Raw genomic sequence first — 21768 nt, 5'->3', positions numbered from 1 at the left:
GTAGGTGGGGCAGTCAGATGATGGAGAATGACAGCTACATGCACGTCAGTAGGGAGTGGCAGAGTCTGAATGACAGTCGAGTTAGTATGCAGGTAAATGAACAAGCTGGGAGAGGAAAAGTCAAGAATCAGGCTGATATTGTGACATTATCCACAGTAACTGTTGCACTGTTTGGAATGTCACATTGCTTATGAATTTTAAAGTTTTTTTTGGTTGAGCGGTACTAACAAAATTACATTCACCAACATTTTTAAAAATTAAATAAAATTAATGCAGCAGCTTAAGAAATACAAATTGTTGGGATGTTTTACATTTCTGATGTTTATTTTAACCAGTAACACTATCTGAGACTTGGTCAAGACACACAATACATAAAATACATTTGTTTCTGGAATAAAAACATTAACGATTTTTTGTACATTTGTTTCTAAAATATGTGGCCTTTTCTTGATTTCTCTAGAATAGAATAATGTCTAACATTCTTCACTTGTTTTGACTTTTTCTAAACGTGTCTTCAATCAAAGATTAGTCTCGACCTTTGGAACTACTACTTTGGAAATAGCAGTTTGACAAAACAATCTCAACTCAAGGTCCACTTACTAGCTTTTTTCTGCCCAGTTAAGCATAACATTTTCACGCTTTTTCATGCTTCACTTATAAAAGTGATTTGGATTGAATCCCAACAGTAACTGAACATGCATGTCAATAGATCCATCAGCATGACAACTGAGCAAACTCCATACGCTGATGAAGATTGTGTGATGTGGTTGAAAACGTCTTGTTATGTTTTGTTTGTTCCTACTTAATGTTTTGTAAGATTAAATCAAAGGTTAATAGATAAACATGAAATATAACACAATTTACAATTGTCAACCTTGGGCAGGAGTTAGTCCAATACATGCATGCATGTACAGGGTGTCAACATAATCTACAACAAAACAACTTTTTTGTTAAACAAAATTGCAATAAAGCATATATGCATTACTGAGTATAAATGAAATAACTGAGAACAGTACTGAGCTCTTTTCTAAACAGCTGTACATGTTGTTTGCGTGCCAGAGAGTTGAACCTGGAATCCCTGGTGGGGAAAGAGAATGACTGTCATTTCTCAGCGTACTCAATGGTTTTAGTGTCAGCTTAAAAGAGCCCAGAATCCTGCCAAGACTAAGTAACGGATCTCCAGGCATTTACGAAGCATGTGAAATCTTCCTCCATGTTCACATTCTGCCCTAATTCAATTAGGCTCCTCTCTAAATGAGCCTGGGACTGCAGATTCTTTTCTCCCTTTTTTTTTTCCTGAAGAGGAGCATCACACGGTTGCCGGGGTATCAGGACTAAACTTACACCTCATCACTTCAGCCTCTCCATATCCTCTCTGCACGCTAACACCCTGATAAGCATCAGATGCTGCAGCGGTCAGCCAGGATCCCATGACATCAGCCAGGCCAAAGAGTCAACTGAGAAGCTCTGCAGCGCTCTGGAGAAAACGCTGTCATTGGTTGTCTCTTATCCATGGTGATGATGTCATGCTGATCACCCTCGGGACTGGCACACGGCTATGGTGGCTACACTGAGGTTGAAGAACTACAAGTACCTGTTTAATGCAAAAAATACTGTTGAGCATGTCACAAGTGAACAAAACAAAACTGCCAAAAAGAAAACCCATACAAGAGCACAAGAAGTTATTAAAACAATGCTACAAATACCAAAGGACCAGGGTGGACAGCAAGACAAGTCAGTAAGCAACCAGCAATATTTTTATTTATATAAAAACAAACATTTCATACCAGAGGAGCTAGAAAGTGTGGTAACACTTTATTTGAAGGGGTGTGCATAAGACACCATCATAACCATGACATGACACCTGTCATGAACATGAAGGAGTCTTTATGAAGGTTTATGACTGTTGTCATTAAGTGTCATTAAGTGCCTTCATACTTTTAATGCAAAGTTGACATTGTTTGAGATGTCTTTGTCATGACAACTTGACATTAACCAAGGAAACAATGTCTTTGTTATGACAACATAATTATAATGATCGCATGATAGCCAATGTCAAAACCAACCACGTATGACAGTATAATGTAATGTTAACTCATAAAGCTAAATAGTTTCTCTAAGTTTGATAATTAGGCCTGCTATGGCATGTTTATGACAGGTTATGATGTCTTGGTTAATGTCAAGTTGTCATAACAAAGACATCTCAAACAATGTCAGCTTTGCATTAAAAGTGACATAATTGACCGAATGACACTTAATGACAACAGTCATAAACCTTCATAAAGACTCCTTCATGTTCATGACAGGTGTCATGTCAGTCTTATGCATGCTCCTTCAAATAAAATGTTACATAAAGCGCTTGACGGAAAAGAAAAGAATATCTATACATATAGATATACTAACTGACAAACTATTAGAACAATCAAATGCAGTTTAAAACACAAACACAGCAAAACATAACTAATCGAATTTGCAGGAAAAATGTACGTTTTAAGTTGGCCTTTAAACAATGTTAATGTTGGAGCACATTTAATGCAGTCTGGTAAAGTATTCCAACAGGTAGGACAATAAACCATGGACCTAGGCTAGGTAGTTCAGTCAGAGACACTTTCTATCAAGGAAATGACAATTTATAGCAAATGGTAATACAGTTGGATTTGGCGAAAAAGATTAGCGAAACAAGGATTTTTCTGGGAGAACTATCCCCCCTTAATAAACATACATGACATTAAATCTTACTTACTAAATCTTACTTAAAGCAACAATGCCAGAAAGAGCCCATAAGGTGGAGGTTGGGGTGGTGGAGGTACACCTGCATGAACATGATTGGATGTTACTAGTCAACTAGTAGCCAAACAGCTGGTGTAGCATGAATGAAACAGCTGATACCAATAAGCTAATGCAAGCATACATGAACTAACACTATGCTCCATTCCTAAATAACTGAAGCAATGACAAAACTAAAATAAATTTGAAGAAAAGTCATTCCTGTGTGATTAGTTTTTGCTTGTTTCCTGAACTGAACTTACATCATTAGATATGTTTTATTTGTTTTAGTGCCTCTATCATCACATTATAAGGTGTTTACAATTTACTTTCTTTTCTCATGCTGGCAGCGCATTACACAGTATTTGAAGTGATCTTATCCTTTAGAAAAATGACCAAGTCAGAGTGAAGTCATGGTATTTTGCAACCTCTTCCTGACAAGACACCTCCTGTCAAGATCAAGGTTTAAGGCTGGGTCAGAGCTGTCTTAATACAGTTTGTCTTGCATCAGGAGCATTACACATAGTCAAAAATGTAATGAATACTTAGTCTTGGCACAAAAAGGTGTGTGACAATCAACGACCTAATTTATAATCCTCACCTGCCATGTGTAATGACCAGTGGATGTAGGAGAACAGAATAATGTACCTCCTAATTGCCTCGATGTCTGATGTGTCTTGCTTTGGTTGGGATGCTGGCTTCACCTGAAAGTAACTGACAGGAAGTGGGTTCCAAACTGAAAGAGTTATTTTGAAAAGGATTTATTTTGAGAGAGGAAAATCGGGAAATCATACATGTAATGACTCATGTCATCATTTTTGTTTACCAGCAGAGAACACAAGTAAGATGCCGCATCTCTGTTCTTACAATGTTCTTGAATGTAAGTATTAATGTGACATCATGAATGGAGCTTTTTTGTAAAAACATTGAAACCAACGTTTTTAGTGAGAAAGATATATGGAAATATTGGTAATCATGCTGCAAGCATGTAAAAACAGTCTGAGTTAACATGTTGAGTGGAAAACTTAAAGAATTAGCAGATGAGTCTAATCACACTCTCCTTCTGAGAGATTTGATGAGTCGGAAGTAATGGCTATTAGGCTGAAATGGTCTTTGTCAAGTCAAGGACTGTAGGCAGTGTGATAGTGAGTCTCAGCAGTAATCCCCACTGGGAGTGACATCCAGAGGAATAGCTACAAAATGCTAGAAGCCTCTCTGACCTTAGCTGACACCTTCTGTTGACCTTGGTTTGACTTTAGAGTGAAGTCCCTGAGCTTTCTAACAGAAGCCCAGCTCCATAACACACATTCTCTCATCCATTTTTCTCTCTTTCATCTCACTCTGCTTTCCCCATTAAATAGCCCCCCACCACCACCCCTTCATATTTACCAAGGCTTACAAACGGGGCTAGGACACATGGCTGCTGCTCCTCGGATACCCAATCCGTCTGCCACTTATCTGAGGGATTACTGTGGTGAGGGCCAGCTACCGCAGATTAGAGACAAAGGCCAAATTAAAACAGGGCCTATCAACAAACACCGAGACAAGATGACAGGGAGGTGATCCAATTACACTGATAACCCACCGATCCCTGCGTGCTGCAGGAGACACTGGAACAAACAGAGGTAAACAGATATACACTCACACACAGCAGCACACGTCGATAGAGATGCATACACATGCATGTGGATACATTGGCGAGTGCCAGTCAGTTGACGAACAGAACTGCATTGCAATACAGCTGTGGAAGAATACAACACGTTTCTTGTTATCCACTGAAACACAGTGTTCATTTTTGTCTCTAACTGTGGGTGTACCATCACCGTGACATCACCCACAGGTTTCTGAGAGGATGTTTTTGGGTTTGGTCGGGTTTGAGCAAAGGCAAAGAAGTCTTGGGGGAGCTGAGGTAAGACAAGCCACCACCACGGTTGACAATGGTAGGCTGAGACACCTATCAATCAAACAAATGCTCCAAGATATACTTCCCTTAAAGACATAATATCTTCTTAATGGGACAATGATTTTTGGAATTGCTACCAAGACTTACATTAGTGGTGAAATTTGCTAAATTACTAGCTTCTCGTTGAAAACGTATTGCAATTGATAGCATTGCATCTCACACAGAAGTCCTTAAAATGCTAAAACAAAAATGAGAAACTAGATATCTACAATTCAATGACAACTGTGCAAAGCATCTGCTCGTGAAGATCATGTGATTGAAAGCTCCACAACAACTAATAAATGGGCCACATTTATATCACACACTGGTGTGCAACCAAAGGATTGCGAGGATATCAAATGGACTTTTGTATAAGCATTTTAATTTGTAGTTACTTGCTGCATTATTAGTGAGTTTTTACTGACACACACATAAGTTGACTGAATTTATAATTTAGGGCAAAATAGTGCTTTAACATGTGTAGCGCTTACTGTGGCAACTGAAAGGAAAACAAAGAAGGATTTAATTAAGCACAATCAGCGTTTTGTATGTGAAGTGTAGGCACAATGGCATGAAACAAAGCAAAAGTATTAGGAGGAAGGGACTGGGGGATCAGCATATATTGTGTAAAGGACGGAAAAGATGGCCCACAGGGAATTTGTCATGACATATTTTAAGACAATGATGACGTACTTGATCACATGACCTTATGTTTAAAGTTGTGTGTAAAGTGATGTGTGACAGTGTCACGTAAACCTGGCTCCTGAGTTATTCTTGGCACACAACATCAGAAATGAACAATGAAAATAGTTAAAACACAGGTCCCAGTTTGGGTTCGGGAGGCAGACACCATCTCCACATTTAAGAGTAGGCTTAAGACTTTCCTCTTTGATAAAGCTTATAGTTAGGGCTGGCTCAGGTGAGCTCTGAACCATCCCTTAGTTATGCTGCTATAGGCCTAGACTGCTGGGAGACTTCCCATGATGCACCTCTTTCCTCTCTCCTCCTCTCCCTCTCCATCTGGATACATTTTTATCACATTACTGTATGTTACTAACTCGACTTCTCTCTCCCGTAGTTCTGTGCTTTCTCGTCTCTCTCCTCTCTCCTTCTGTCGCTTTCAGCAGGTATTTCTGCCTCCGGAGCTGCAGAGTCTGGATCTGTGGTTGTAGGCCACCTGCTGCCCCTGTGTTCCTGCTCGACAACTGCTACTACAGTTGTTGTTATTGGATTTGTTACTGATGCTGACATTATTCTTCCTATAGCTTTCATTCCTATTATTACTAATTTATTAATATTAACACTATAATTACTATTCTACTATAAAAAAAAATCTACGTGGTCTTTGCATTGTGCCTCCCTAATCCTATCCCCTTCCCCCAAACCCCTCCCCTCCGAGTCTGGTTCTGCTCGAGGTTTCTGCCTGTTAAAAGGAAGTTTTTCCTTGCCACTGTCGCCAAGTGCTTGCTCATGGTGGGATTTGTTGGGTCTGTTATGAATTGGCGCTATATAAATAAAATTGAATTGAATTAAAATATTGTAAAGACAATTATCAATGACAGGCGACTCACACGTGTCTGAATTAAGAAGCTCAACACTTGTCCTCACAAGCTCGTGCTCTGGCCAGGGTGAGTGGAAAATTGCTCTTAGCTTTCCCTGTTGGCCTTATGACCTCAGCATTTATAAACTCCTCCCTACAGCCCTGTCTATTAATCAAACTATTTATTAAAGTTATAATAAGCTATTTTTGAATATACTTTATTTATTTACATGATAAAAATCTATGTGACGCTGTCACATGTATAATGAGCATGAAGCTATTCTCAACACTTGAGTATTACACACAAAAGAGTCTACACCCTAGATCAAGTCTTCTCAGCTTTTTTGTTCCTCCATTGCATTTTGGGAATATGGAATGAAACTGAGTTTTTTCAAACTACCAACAATTCCAAAGTGCTTTGAAAACACACTCCAAGGACCTTTTATTTGACTGCAGAAATTATTGTCTCTGGAATGTTGTTGCTTGTAACTTGTACTTTTTCTTCTGTAAATGAGTTGGACCCTCGAGCCCTCACCATTGAAATAACATCCTCAAGAAGAAAAATAGAGGCTTGAGTTCTGCTTTGATGGAATTTCAGCATTTCTCTGGAGGATGCACTTTGAGTCACTGGAGGTATGTTAACAAGATAAAGCACTGACACACAAAGTAGCTACATCAGGACACAGAAAGTGTTCATGGAGGCTAAAAGGCAAATGTGATGAGATGGGGAAAAGCTCCTTTAAATACGACAAGATCAGCAATGATGACAGATAGATGGGAAACTAAAAATAGCATAAAGTGAGATAATAGATAATACAGTGTCAAATAATCAAATGACAGTAATTTATAATGAGCTTCTTAAAAATGAAATAAATTGTCTTTGCAGTTTTTTTCATCACTGCACTGTAATGACAGTGTCATATCTTTGACTCCAGCTCTAATGGAAAAGCCACAATCCAGGAACTAACTAGGAAGTGAGTGACAAGGAAGTATGAGCTCACCATGGCCCCGACACTGCCCTCAGCACCAACAGCAGACAGCCGCCAACCTCCAACTCTCCTCTCGGCCAATCACAGTCTAGCTCATTACAGCCTCAGCCCCATTGTGTTAATTGAAGCCACGCTAACTACACCGTTCCTCCTGCTCTATAAAAGCAGAAGACTCGTCACCCTCTCTGGCCGCTTCTCCCTCCAGCTACACAGGTAATTGAATTGTGGCAGGTCTCTCAGTAAGCTGGCTTGTTTTAATAACTTCACTAGATTATGTTTAATAAGTGTGCCTTAAACGCTCTTTTCGTCAGGCCAGGGAGGATGAGGAAGGTCAAATGTGATAATAGAAATGAGGAAAAGGGCCATTTTCTTTGCCCTGCTCTAGGGACAGATGTAATCACTGCAGCCTATCACCCTGTCTGTACAGTGTGAGGTTCAACTATGGGCCACAATGCTGCAGACTGTAGAGTTAAGGCAGATCAGCTCCAATACAGAGATGATGTTACAGGGAAAAAGAAGCTCATGCTGCTTCCACAAGGTTTCCATGTCTGTACATCTAGTATCATAGCAGCTGTCATGCCTGCTCTGACGCTCTCTAAACAAGCTGTCACAGGGGACATCTGACGGGAAATACAATGAGAAGGCTCTGAAATTAAAGTTACAATGAAATGAAACATCACTTTTTCACCTTGTTTCTCAGTTTACCAAAAAATCAGAAAACAAATCATGTTACATCTAGTCTCATTACGGGAATTCAGTGCATTTTTAGGTATACTAGAGATAGGGCTCTATAGGGATGGTGTTTTTCTGTTGGCCAGTCCTTGGGTTAGTTTGTCAGTCCAACACTGAGCTAAATGCGACCTGATGATGATGCTAGAGGAAAAGTCAGGAGAACAGTGAAGTTATTACCATTCATCCTGAGGGGAACACAAACCCATCCAATTGTGGTTGAGATATTTCATTCAAAACCAAAAATATCAACCTCAGGAGAGGTAGAGAGGAAAAATCATATCACCAGAGTCAGTGGGATTCATCCTCTGGAGACCATGAATGTATGTAATCCATCCAATAGTTGTTGACATTTCATATTTCAGTCTGGACCAAAGTGGTGACTGACTGACACTGTCGTCCCTAGAGAGGCTGAAAATAAAAATAACCTTCTTCAGCTCCTTCCTTCACTTAAAGCTAGTGTAGGTAACTTTGGAGAAACTAGCACAAGGCAGTTCGATTTTGAAAGTATCCAACCGAAAAAATGTCACCCCCTCCCTTCAGGCCACTCCCCCAAAACATATTTTCATGTGCAATGACTGCGCAGACAGACAGGCAGGCAGGCAGGCAGACAGACAGGCAGACAGACAGGCAGACAGACAGACAGGCAGGCAGACAGACAGACAGACAGACAGACAGACAGACAGACAGGCAGGGAATGAAATGATTGGCTGGGCTTATTACAGGCCTGCAAGAGCCACAAATACCAGATTTCTTTCATTTTTTTCAGAGCATTTGATTTATTGATTGCTGTCGCGATGTAAAGAGAATTTCAACTAATCTAACAAAAAATGCTTCTGAAATGCATTACCTACCCTAGCTTTAAATCCTACAACTAAAAAAATGCAAGTGGGACTTGTATGGGGGCAAATACTGTACCCTATTTTTCCTTTTGCTAAGACACCACGGTTGGAATATAATCAGAATAAAATTAAGTAACTGAACTCTGCCCTTTAAAACAGTTTCTCCCTCATGTTGCACCAAGGCTCTTATTTCGATGTAAAAGTAGTTATAATGCATTATAATGTGTATAGAATTATGGATATTTACGAGTGCTTAAAGCTATAATTATACATTGCTAATAGCACAGTATAACACATTATAAGTATGTGTATAATAATATAAACATGAGCTTCATAGAAAGTGTTACCAAATATTCTTCTGATATCAGTGCATAGAGAAGCACAGAAAATATGGGACAATTTTGAACTCTTAAGGACCTCCTACTTCTAAATTTCACTGCTAAGATTTCACATTGTGCCTGATTCTATACACAAGTTTTCTTTAGTCTTCCAAAAAGTTGCTCCAGCTGTGTTTTGACTGGCTCTATGCATTTTAAGGTCATCTGAAAGTTCAAAGGTTCAGGGATCAGACTGGGGTCGAGTCTTATCAGTCTGGGCTGATGGTTTAGTTTCAAATAGCTTCATGTCAGCTTCAGCAGCTTTGTCAGACTCAGCCATACTGGAAGGTGGGACCAGGAGAGGCAGCACCAAGAGGTCAAAGGTCACACTGCTGAACAAATAAGAGATAAGGGAACAAAAAACGGTCCCCTATTTCAAGTTGGCTCTAACTTTGAGGTGTCGAAAATGAGAGATACACTGACACATAAAAAAAATTGAATGGGTTTTGAAAGAGAAAGCTTTATAGTGTAATGTCCTGAGCAGAGGGGGACAAATGAAGAGACTATTCAAACAGTGAAATAGAGTGGGGGAGACGAATCTGCAGTGGGGGAGCCAGATGTCGGGAAAGAGGGGGAGACAGGCTGCAGACAGAGATGCATAGGGAATGTAAGTAAGCTGATTAGCAGTCAGCAGGGCCGCGTGGGCAACACCAACAGCAGCACCACTGTCACACAGACGCCTATTTGCATAATATTGTGTGTTGTCAGAGGAGTGATGGCTAGTGCACATAGTTATCTGTAGGAGCAGGGCTTACATGTTACCCTCTATGTGTGTGTGTGTGTGTGTGTGTCTGTCTGTTCCGGCCGCTTCTTCCCGTCACCTCGCTGGACAGGTGGCATCCCCTAGCCCTGTGATTAGCGTGTCAACGTCTTAACATGTCGATGGGAGCAGGCATCCACATTCATATATAAATGTAAATTCAAATACTCCCCTGTCCTCCCACCTTCACACACCTGCACTGCGTCACCTCTGACAGTTCAGGATTGATTTGGCCGCTTCCCATCCGCCGAGACATCGGCAGAACGGGCGCTGGGATCGCCTTGGACACTGGCAAACAATCATGAGACACTTCAAATCGTCAACAGGGACGGGGGGAGCTGGGGGAAGAAATGACAGTCACAAAATGTCCCAATCAAGAAAACTTTGTATGAAAGCCATGCAGGAAACTTTTGACCCCTTATTTCTTCTTTCATATTCTAATGACTAGTCTCTGCGGATGAGTCCTCATCAGGGCTCAAAGGGAAATGACCACGTTGTCAATCTGCACACTGATTTGGGAATGGGTTTAGATTGTTGCGAAATACAAACTGACAAAGCCATTGCTGATTTTTTCCTCTGAGGGGCAAATAGGTTTAAAATTATTTTTAAAGGAAGCATAAGTTCTCAACTCAGCTTTGAATTTGTATTGCCAACAGAATGAGGTTGGTTGGGTGAACCCATCTTTCAGTTTTTTTTCCCATCACAATTTGACAAATATTAGTCATTTTACTAAATTTTGTTTAGAAATTAAACATAATTTCCAATGCAAAACATAGAAATGATCCTTTAGTGTGTTACTGACCTAAACAAAACCTAGCAGTAAATTCAGTAAACTTTAAGGTGGTCTTCAAGATGAAAAAGTAGTCACTGTTTGGTGGAAGCAAGTGTAACAATTGGCCTGAGGGTGGTGTGGGTGGTGTTAGACTTAAGGACTTGAGTAATCTATGTCAAAAGGGTTTATCAATGTTTTGAGCATGAAAATGCTAAGAGACGTGTGTGGCAGTTATTTTCTGTATGTGTGAGGACGTTGCAAGCACAAAGGTTATAGGTGATATGATATATTTTAATATACCACCAGAGTTATAGAATCTCTGATTTGTTCCAAGATTCAGTTATACCTGGTGGTGTGCCCAATGAACAGTCAACCTAAGGGTTGAAAATGGCGTTGTCATTTCCCTACATACCCAGGTAGACAACCAAGCTACGTCAATGAAAAACAGCAGAAGAAAAATGGCCACATTGCCGTAGAATTTGGTATAGACCATTTGTGGATGTTTCACAGAAGTTATTAGGATACATTGTCTTGGGACCATGAATGTCTGTACAGCATTTTGTGCCAATCCATCCATTAGATGGTGAGATACTTTACTAAATAAGTGAACATTTTGACCTCACGGTGGCACCTGATGAAAAGTCAGGGGATCACCAAAGTTATTAGGGTTCATCCTCTGGGACCATGGATGTAAGGAATGTAAATAAATAAAAAAAGTTATGTCAATCTGTGGAATTGTCATCTAGATGTTTCAGTCTGGACCAAAGTGGTGGATCTACAGACCAAGTGACATTGCCATTCCTAGAATCCCACCACTAATGCGGCTAAAAACAAAAGGCTAGCGTTCAGTGCCATTTTGAATCGATTGCAGGAGTGTGACTGTGTTTGTATGTGCACTTTCACTTGAACAGTCAGTAGAGATAGAGGATGGGTCTGAGTGGTGGGAGGCAGTCAGAGGGTCAGTACAGAGTGATTATGGATGACCTCATGTTGGTGGGGGAGTTGTTGGCAGTTTTGGGGAGGGGGTTGGGGTTGCTCTACGTGTCAGGGAGGTGCAAGACAGGAGATGAACCCAGCTTGGCCTCTACCTGCCACCAACCTGGATGCACATATTAGTTTAGATGTGATTTCCTCTGGAATTGCAGGCACTTACCAGGTGAACCCTCCACTGCCTTGGTAAGCCCAGGGTGTGTTCTGCACCTACTGAAGATAAATGCATCGACTGTTGCTGAATGCTGATCTTTTGGGGTGTGCATATGTGTGTGTGTGTGTGTGTATGGTGGGGGGAGGGGAAGTTTGACATTCACTGCAAAAAGCCAGATGCAGTGATACATTCACCCTGTTGATTGCTATTGAATGTGGCTTTGGTGGAAAGGATGCTACAGTACAGCATGCACAAACAGTTGAGTATTGCCAAATTCAAAAAAACTGAACAGTCTGGTATTTTTTGTTAATTGTCTTGTGGCAATATGGCAATATGTTGGTACATAGGGGAAAAAAAGGCTGCACTCCATGATCCGACTGATTTGATCTGTTTCTCCATTTGATTTTTGGTTTCTTGACTGATGGAAAGGTCTTGAGTCTGTGCAAGATGTCATGGTTTTGACAAAATCATCCTAACTCAAGATCTACTTACTAGCTTTTTCGTCAACAGGAAACATTAAAACACTAACTCTCAATAACTGCTTAATATTTTCTGTAACAGCATGTTTTACTTGATGAATCACCAACAAACTGAGGTGATTTATGGGTTATCATAAATGCATTTTTGTCCAGATTAAAAATTACACATAAAACTAAACATGTGGGGAATGGAACAAAATACCCATTTTATTAGCATGCATTTCATGTCTTTTTTTCTGTTATGGCTAGCAATCTTAGAGACCCAAAAGCAGGACACAGAGATGGAATATGTAACTTCGATCACAGTCAGATTGATTGCACACAAAAAGTGTAAATGATAAATCTTGGTTGGAGATTCTGGGTATGCAAGACAGGCTGGGAGCGCCAGAGCAGGTCGATGAAAGACAGACGAGTCTCCCAGTTTACAGGCAGGCCTCCAGGGTGAGAGGGGCAGGCAGAGAGTGCTGAGGCAGGTGGCTGAAGGCAGACGGGATTCTGGAGAGTCAAGCTGGCTGAGATCACTGGCAGAGGATGAATCTGAGATATAGGCAACAACAAGATCAGGCAGTGAAACAGGTACCGCGAAGAGAGCTGGAGCTGGTCGCAGCAGAAGTACCACTGTACTGCACTGAACAATCTGGCAAAGACCGGAGAGAAGAGCCAGGCTGATATACTGCAAGGTCTTGATTGGTTGATGAGCAGCAGGTGTGCCGGTGATCAGCAGCAGGAGGGAAACCGGAGCGCCATGCCCAGACCAGTACACACACTCACACACGGAGACCGACAAGAAACACAGGGAAGGGGAAAAAACAGCAGAGAACACAAGGAAGGGGAGAGAGGCATAGCTGGACCAGTTTTGCGATACTTTGCAGATCCAGTTCCAGTGGTGAAATTCAGTTTTTATTACTGACACTGGTGTGTGTTTCATAGTTCCTGAAAAGCTGATATTTTGGAGATATGGCATTTGTTTCTCCCTAGACAGCAACAGTATGGGAGCATAATGGTTGTTTTATGCAAATATTTCTTCATTTCCATTATTCCTCCTTCCATCCCGTCTTGTATCTATCGCAGATTCTCTTCTACTATCAAAAACAACTGATAATTTAATGTTTTATTCTAGAATTAACCAATTTAAAAGGTTGCCAACTGACAATAAAATATAAAAAAGAACCCTCCACTCACAAACACACACACACACACACACACAGCTTGGTGAAAGTGTGCGTGTGTGTGTGTGTGTGTGTGTGTGTGTGTGTGAGCCACCACAGCCACTCCAATTAAAAAACATGGGCAGGGAAGAGGAATGTGCAAGTTTTTCCTTAGAGACCAGAGTCAATACAAACACTGAATGACACGCTGATGCAGGCAAGGAGCTCACTGCACTGTTGCTCATGCAGCCACACACACACACACACACACACGAATGAACACATGCTCAAACAAACCAGTCAGCAAAACAAGTTGAAAATACACACAGACAGAATCTCTCAGAATAGATAGAAAAAAGCTCATCAAGCGTGTTTTTATTTTTTTTTGTCTCTTTTTTTATATTTTTTTCTACATCTCGTGACCGGCCTAATTGAGTTGTAAATCATCAAAATAACAAGTTGATTTTATATTGAGATGTCAGAACATATCTTGACAAAGCTGGGGAATGGCATAATTACAGAGGAAATTAAAAAAATGTGTCCAAATGTGCTGTTGCAAATAGAAACAACAAACATATTACATTCCCCCTGCAGGCTACATCAACACTAACTGTACAGTACGTTGCATTCAATAATAATGCATTTAATTAGCTATTCCATTCTTCAGTAGCTTCTTTGAATTGGTTATGAAATTGTTTAATTAGAGAAGAAATACACAATAAAAAAAACATTTGAATTGTTATTTTTTCTTCAAAGTGTGTGAGCTTTCCAGAGTCAGTATTGATGGGAGCAGATGGCATCAGTAAGCTGCATCAGCGGCAGGCGGTGTGTGTGCATGTGCATGTGACAGGGCTAGTTTCAATTCATACTCTCCCTGCACCTTTGATAGTCAAGTGGATTACACCTTGTGTTCAAACAGAAAGAAAGAAAAGCGGCAGAACACAAAATGGAATTAGGAGGCTGCTTATAGGCCCTGATTCATTTATTGTTAACTCCTTCCAGTTCATTAAGCCTAATCCATGTTAGGATGGTGAGTAACAGAGGACCTGAATGGGCCCAGGCTGGCTGAGGGGGGACATGTGCGCCTATTGTGGTCCTCTCTTGGGTTAATCCTAGTCCCTGTGGTGTGTTCGTGTGTGTGAGATGGGGGGAAAGAGGGAGTCAGCTGGACAAGGGGGTGAGCGCTTTTCTCCTGCTGGGTGCCCGTCCTCTGGGTGGGTGTTGAGTCCCACCCTCCAACCCTGGGGGGGGTAGCCCCCCGAGTCCCTGTGACAAGCGTGAAGCAGCCCTTTCCTTTTGTGAATCAATCTGGCGGGGGCTCTTCGCGCCTCGCCTGGCCAGACATACACACACACAACACACACACACACACACACACACACACACACACACACACACACACACAGAGGGTCACTGATTCCCGTGTTAATACAGATGTACATGCCAATAAGGCCTCTTAATCAGTACACAAGAGGGAGAGAATGACTTTTAAAGAAGACATACGGCTCCACTTTCTTCCAGCCCCAGTGGAGCCATTTGCTCTGTGCCGCGCTGACTCCTTTAATTTTCCCTGTATGGCTGACTCCAGCCACAACAGAGGAGAAAGGATCTGGAAACACACAATTTTATTTATGTTGCAAATTTCATTCAACGAAACAGCTCAACGTGCTTTACAAATGCATTTAATAATTAGAACAGGAGGAGACAAAAAAGTAGATAAACTATGCAAACCATTGAAAGTATATCAATTTAAAACATTAAAATGAGGTCAATAAATAGTAAGTAGTTTACCAAAATAGAGACAAAAGTTTGATTATAGGCAAGACTGGACAAGTAGCTTTTTTATGTAGACTTAAACATGTTTAGATTTGGACAGTGCCTCACGTGGGAGGTTGTTCCAGGGTCGTGTAGTAGAAAACGCAGCTACCCCATATTTTGTGTAAGAAATACAATTAAATTCTAGACCTGTAAGTGATTTGTAGACACATAGCAGTTTTTAAAAATCAATTATCTGACTAAAGGTCCTTTTACATTTCGTCAAAAAATGTGTCAAAAAATATGCTGCCAAAGTTGTCATATAAAAAGTATTTACATAAACTGTGATGTAAATTTAGCGATTGCCTCCGGACATGTTTTAAGACATATACATATACTCTGCTTTGAATAATAATATGTCCCTGATATGGGAAAAGTCCAATTACCTTGTTAAAAATTGTAAAATTATATCTACTTCTTCTCCCTCATTGAAAAATCCAGAATCTCTGAATTTGCAAATGTTGTTCATTTGTTACATTAAATAGCTGTACACAAGATGTCTCCCACTTCACTGAAAAGTCCATTCTCAGTGTATGTACACTGGAAGTTTCCACATCACACTTGTAAGCTGCATACTGGACCATGATTTGCTTCCAAACTTTGTGATGTCACAGATCCTGCTGGTACATCCAGGTGTTAAACTGAAATTTATGATGAGCACAGAGAAACTTTCCTCCTTCAGCAGATGAATGTGAAAACAGCCAAGTGTCAAACTCTGCACATACATCATTCTGCAGAGTGAAGGTCAAACATCCAAGTGAAGGAACAAGAAGCAAAACACAGTTTTGACTGAAGGGTTACTTTAAGACAATTTCACTGCTTACTTCAATCAACTTTTGCACCACAAAAGGAGAGTTGATGACCAGAAAGTCTGAGAAGTCAAAGAGCCAGTTTGATATCAACTGTGCCCATTATGGCATGTTAACTTGTGTCAGTGAACAGGAAAGAGACAAGTCAGACCCTCTGTCAGAAGGTTATTTAGCCTTGGCCTGCTTAGATAATTCAGAGAATTTTTAATAATGTGAAGCTACTTGCTTTCACCGCCTGTAGGCAATATGTGTATGCTAGTACCAGTAAACTTTGTGGATTTATAAGCATTTATTTATAAGAACATGAGTCCTCATTTGACTGCTAAGTGAGTCTAAAGCACTAATATCAGAATTTGTTTTTATGTTTAGCTAACAAATCAAGATACAGTAAGTTAAGTTAGCCAAAAGTTACTGCATGGTTCCCTCTCCACTGCTCCTGGTGGGTTGTGCCGAACTCCATTCATTAATCAAACTATTTTTAGTTGCGTGTTGTTAATCCTTCAATGATAGCGTATGGTTTTGTAGTTAATTCCCTTTTTGTTAAGCGTTACCGTCCGTTTTCTCTCGTTAGCATCTTCCACATGTTTCTGCTCACATACCTTACAGCTGTCACACACTGTCCTCGTCCGATCCACCACTCGCTCTCCATTGCTGACGTAGTCCACAGGGAACCTGAAATTTTCCAACACAGCTGATCTGAAAGAAGCAGGTGGGTCTTCTAGCTCCTGTGTGTCATAATTTGAACTCGCCACATTAGCATATTAGTCACAGTGTCTTCTTCTGCTTTTGTTGTTTAATGGTGGTTCGCAAACAACTTTTAGGTGCATTATCGCCATCTTCTGGATTGGAGTGGGATCAGAACAGTTATACTCTCCCCATAGTGTGACTGACTCAGTTAGTCAGACGTATTCTTCGTATGACTGCATTCACCGAACCGTAACGTCCGTACCGTGACGGTTCAGGACGAATACACGTACCGTTACACACCTAGCAGCTACAGTGGGGTGAAAAAGTGTTTGCCTCCTTCCTGATTATTTTTTTTTTTGCATGTTTGTCACACTTAAATGTTTCAGATCATCAAACAAATTTAAATAGTAGTCAAAGATACCACAAGTAAACACAAAATGCAGTTTTTAAATGAAGGTTGTTATAATTATTAAGGGAAAACAAAATCCAAACTTACATGGCCCTGTGTGAAAAAACCCCTCCTACTAAAACATAACTGTGGTTTATCACACCTGAGTTAAATTTCTCTAGCCACACCCAGGCCTGATTACTGCCACACCTGTTCTCAATCAAGAAATCACTTAAATAAGACGTGCCTGACAAATTGAAGTAGACCAAAAGATCTTCCAAAGCTAGACATCATGCCGAGATCCAAAGAAATTCAGGAACAAATGAGAAAGAAAGTAATTGAGATATATCAGACTGGAAAAGGTTATAAAGCATTTCTAAAGCTTTTGGGACTCCAACGAACCATTATCCACAAAAACACGTAACAGTGGTGAACCTTCCCAGGAGTGGCCGGCCGACCAAAATTACCCCAAGAGTGCAGCAACGACTCATCCAAGAGGTCACAAAAGACCCCACAACAACATCCAAAGAACTGCAGGCCTCACTTGCCTCAGTTAAGGTCAGTGTTCATGACTCCACCATAAGAAAGAGACTGGGCAAAAATGGCCTGCATGGCAGAGTTCCAAGGCGAAAACCACTGCTGAGCAAAAAGAACATTAAGGCTCGTCTCATTTTTGCCAGAAAACATCTTGATGATCCCCAAGACTTTTGGGAACATACTCTGGACTGACGAGACAAAAGTTGAACTTTTTGGAAGGTGTGTGTCCCATTACATCTGGTGTAAAAGTAACACCGCATTTCAGAAAAAGAACATCATACCAACAGTAAAATATGGTGGTGATAGTGTGATGGTCTGGGGCTAAGTTGCTGCTTCAGGACCTGGAAGACTTGCTGTGATAAATGGAACCATGAATTCTGCTGTCTACCAAAAACTCCTGAAGGAGAATGTCCGGCCATCTGTTCATGACCTCAAGCTGAAGCAAAATTCTTCAGCAGCAGGAAAATGATCCAAAACACACCAGCATGTCCACCTCTGAATGGCTGAAGAAGAACAAAATGAAGACTTTGGAGCGGCCTAGTCAAGTCCTGACCTGAATCCTATTGAGATGCTGTGGCATGACCTTAAAAAGGCAGTTCATGCTCGAAAACCCTCCAATGTGGCTGAATTACAACAATTCTGCAAAGATGAGTGGGCCAAAAAAGATTGTTTTCCCTTAATGATAACAACCTTCATTTAAAAACTGCATTTTGTGTTTACTTGTGTTATCTTTGACTTTAAATTAGTTTGATGATCTGAAACATTTACGTGTGACAAACATGCAAAAAAATAAGAAATCAGGAAGGGGGCAAACACTTTTTCACACCACTGAACGTTTATGTTGTGTGCCTTGATTTAGTTTTAAGAATGCCATACATAGGCCTACTTACAACAGAATTTTAAATCCACGTATTTTATAAGGGTTGTGTGTATGCCATGTTCAATTGGCAACAAATTGTGATATTGACCTTGTCAGTGTTTACTGTATGTTACCATGGTTTTTATCTTGTTCCAAACAAAAACAAAATGTGCTTTTTCAAGCATGACCGGTGGAATCCTTTTTGCTTTTACTTATAGTTTGTCCTGGTCCTATTGAGCAAATAATAATTATGAGTTTCTACATATAAACCAATGACAAGATCAAGACTTGAGGGGTTGAGACCATTTTGTCACCACATGCCCTGTCCCCTCAATTTTTCACAAAGTGAGCACTGCATTTGCTAATGTTGCATCCCTCAATACATGTTAACTAAATTAGGTGGCAAATAGCTGGCAAGCAACTGAAATTAGAGCCTGAAACACACAGTATATACATAACATAAAACTTAAATTAATAGCTTCAATCACTGAACTCAATCTGCCTATTTATGGTACAGGCCTTCCTTTCGCACAAAACTCTTGCTCAGCAAAGATGGGAAATACTATCAACCGTATACATTAACGTAAGCGTTTCGATTCTTTTGATTGGTGGACCCTTACGGACAAAAAAAATATAAATAATCGAGGAATGGACACGTATTCAGACTTTATGACCGCTTCAAAAGGTAACGAAGGGAGTCACCTTTTTTTCTCTTTTGTTTGCCATGCCGGTAAATCTGAATGAATTATACTTTAGTGCTCATGGTTTCCATAAAATGAACTGAACGACTGAATTGTGGAGAATCTAAAAGGAATTGGCGTCTAACTGGGGCTTGACTTTTAATTGAAGTTTTACAGTAGGTCGCTCATATGTATAGCTAATATTCGCTAAATCTCTTTGGGTGAGGGGTGAAGAGATTTCTGAAGAGTTTTGGTGCAGAGGCAGATTGCTAACATTAGCTAGCTAGCTTTGCTAGCATCATTTACACCAAGCTCACCTTTCTTAATGCTTCTTTCTAGGTGCAGATAAAAGTTTGATGTGGTCCCAGCTGTCTCAGAAAGTGTTGCATTGCAGAATATACATACTGCTGTGTGTTTCCTTTTGGACACTGCTTTGCAGATGAACTGTCCTGGTTTAGGTAACGCTAGCCAAATTTTATTACATAAGTTTTGGCTGACATCTCCTCCCAGACAGCCACAGCTTCTTCTCTTGTCTCCCGCATTCACTTTCTCGGAGTGTGTGTGAAGGAGGGCGGGGAGGGGTGATAGGCATTAGCAGTAACAAACATTTCAAGTGAAACAAATAAAGCCAGGCAGTAAAACTACACAAGACACATGAGGCAGCACACTACAAAATAAAACAGGAAATAACAAAACCCAACATCCAAAACCATGACAATGTGAAGTCCTGACAGGTCCTGACAGTTGAGTAGAATTGTTTGCGCAATGCAAACTCGTTGGATCTGGATGATTCACACAAGTCAACCAAACTGACGTGAAAATAGTTGTTTGCATCCCTGAATAAGAAAAAAAAATGTATAAAAGGTAAAAGGTAAAAAACTTATTAAGCTAAAAAAAACAAAAAGGAAATGTCTGGTGGATGTGTATGCATTTGGGCCTGATGGGAAGACCAACTCATAACGGATCTGTGCCAGGAGGTGTTAGTGTCAGGTATGGATCCACAATATGGACCCATGCTGTTACTGTGCCGTTGTGCATTTGGAGGCTGGCCCAGATCTTTCTTTGCTGTCAGGGTTCAGATGGGTCTGCCTGTTATCTGCTTAAGGTAGCCACAACTACAGCTAGCTGCAAATATCACTGTGTCTCAAATCCATATTCTATAGAGTATACAGTAGATACTCAGCTTCATGGTATACTTTTTTTTGCAGTTAGCATACAAGTCATCAATAGACTTCATCATTATAAAACTAACAGGAAATACTAATCACAGTATTAATCAAACTGACTTTGGAACACTACTGCCAACTGAACACAAAGAAAAAGCAGAAGGCTTTATTCTGAAAGGCCCTAAACACCCATGGTCCACCCAGGTTTTCTCACTTATTTTGCCAAATTAGACACATTTTCTTTTCAGGACTGTGATGGAATATAAAGACTGTGATTAACTGACATCTCCCTGACCATCTTTTTACTCCACCCAACTTTAACATGAACAGAGTGGAAACACCTGGAAACACCTGTAGGTGTACAGGGCCTTTAATACAGTTTGTCTTCCAAGATGTCCCTGAAGCTGTCTCACCATCGTAATTTGCTTAAATGTTTTTCACCTGTGAGTAGCTGTAGTATTGAATCCAGCTCTACTTTGTCTGCCATTGTAGTTCTTCCAAAGCATTAGCTCCACAGAAAGATTTACTCATAACTGCCATACTGCCATTTTAAGAATGCATGATACCTACATTCACCACATGTCCACTTAGCTCGACTAAGAAGACAAAAGTTCACACATGTCCTGCTAAATGGAACATAAATTTAAGCACAGTGTGTGTAGTGTTGTGCATGTATTTTAGTAGCTTGCTATCTCATAAAATGAGATTCAACAGGTGGGTTAATCAAGGAGCAACATCATATAATGTAAAGTCGTCCTATAATAGCATAATAATAACAAAATAATAATAACAATATAGTATAGTAAAATATGGGCAAAGTTGTCTAATGATTCCTGCTTTATTTCTACCTTAAGGCACCAAATATGTGACATTCACCTACAACGAGGAAACAAAGAACCACAAAAACCATCATGAAAGGGATCGTCAAAGCAGAAGAGGGGCTAAGTTTGAAGACCCAGGGAGTGAATTGTTCCCATTTTCATCATTTGAAACATACATAGCTAAAATTCCTAAAGAGGTTAAAGTTTTTTACCTTGATCCAAAGAGAGGAGAAAAGTTAGGGGAGGTGTGGTACTCTTTGGAGCCAATGGGTGTCAATTACCTGGGTTCCATGCTATTATTATCTCTAAAGAGGCAGGCACAACAATGATCTAAACAAATCACTGCATCAGGAGCACTACCATCCAGAAACTGTCTGAGGGCGGACTGGAAGAGAGAGAAATCATGTCCGTTTGTGGACACAAGTCCGAGAATTCTTTACACAGCAACTGGGGACCTTCTCTGGATAAAAGAAAATGGTGGAGCAATGTGCTCTGCACCAGCAGTGGAAACGTCAGGC

The 21768-nt window shown here is 40.4% G+C and overlaps 1 long non-coding RNA gene across 1 annotated transcript; it reads right to left on the bottom strand.

The window, feature by feature from the left end:
* Nucleotides 1–13880: 13880 nt before the first annotated feature.
* LOC122879152 lies at nucleotides 13881–16856 on the bottom strand. The gene is made up of 3 exons (XR_006378643.1): nucleotides 16712–16856; nucleotides 14992–15097; nucleotides 13881–14821 (listed from the first exon to the last, which is right to left on the bottom strand). It is a non-coding gene; the product is annotated as an uncharacterized LOC122879152 (long non-coding RNA).
* Nucleotides 16857–21768: the final 4912 nt, after the last annotated feature.

This window comes from Siniperca chuatsi, linkage group LG7, assembly GCF_020085105.1.
Source record: "Siniperca chuatsi isolate FFG_IHB_CAS linkage group LG7, ASM2008510v1, whole genome shotgun sequence".
NCBI lineage: Eukaryota > Metazoa > Chordata > Actinopteri > Centrarchiformes > Sinipercidae > Siniperca > Siniperca chuatsi.
This window is presented reverse-complemented; position numbering and strand designations above follow the sequence as displayed.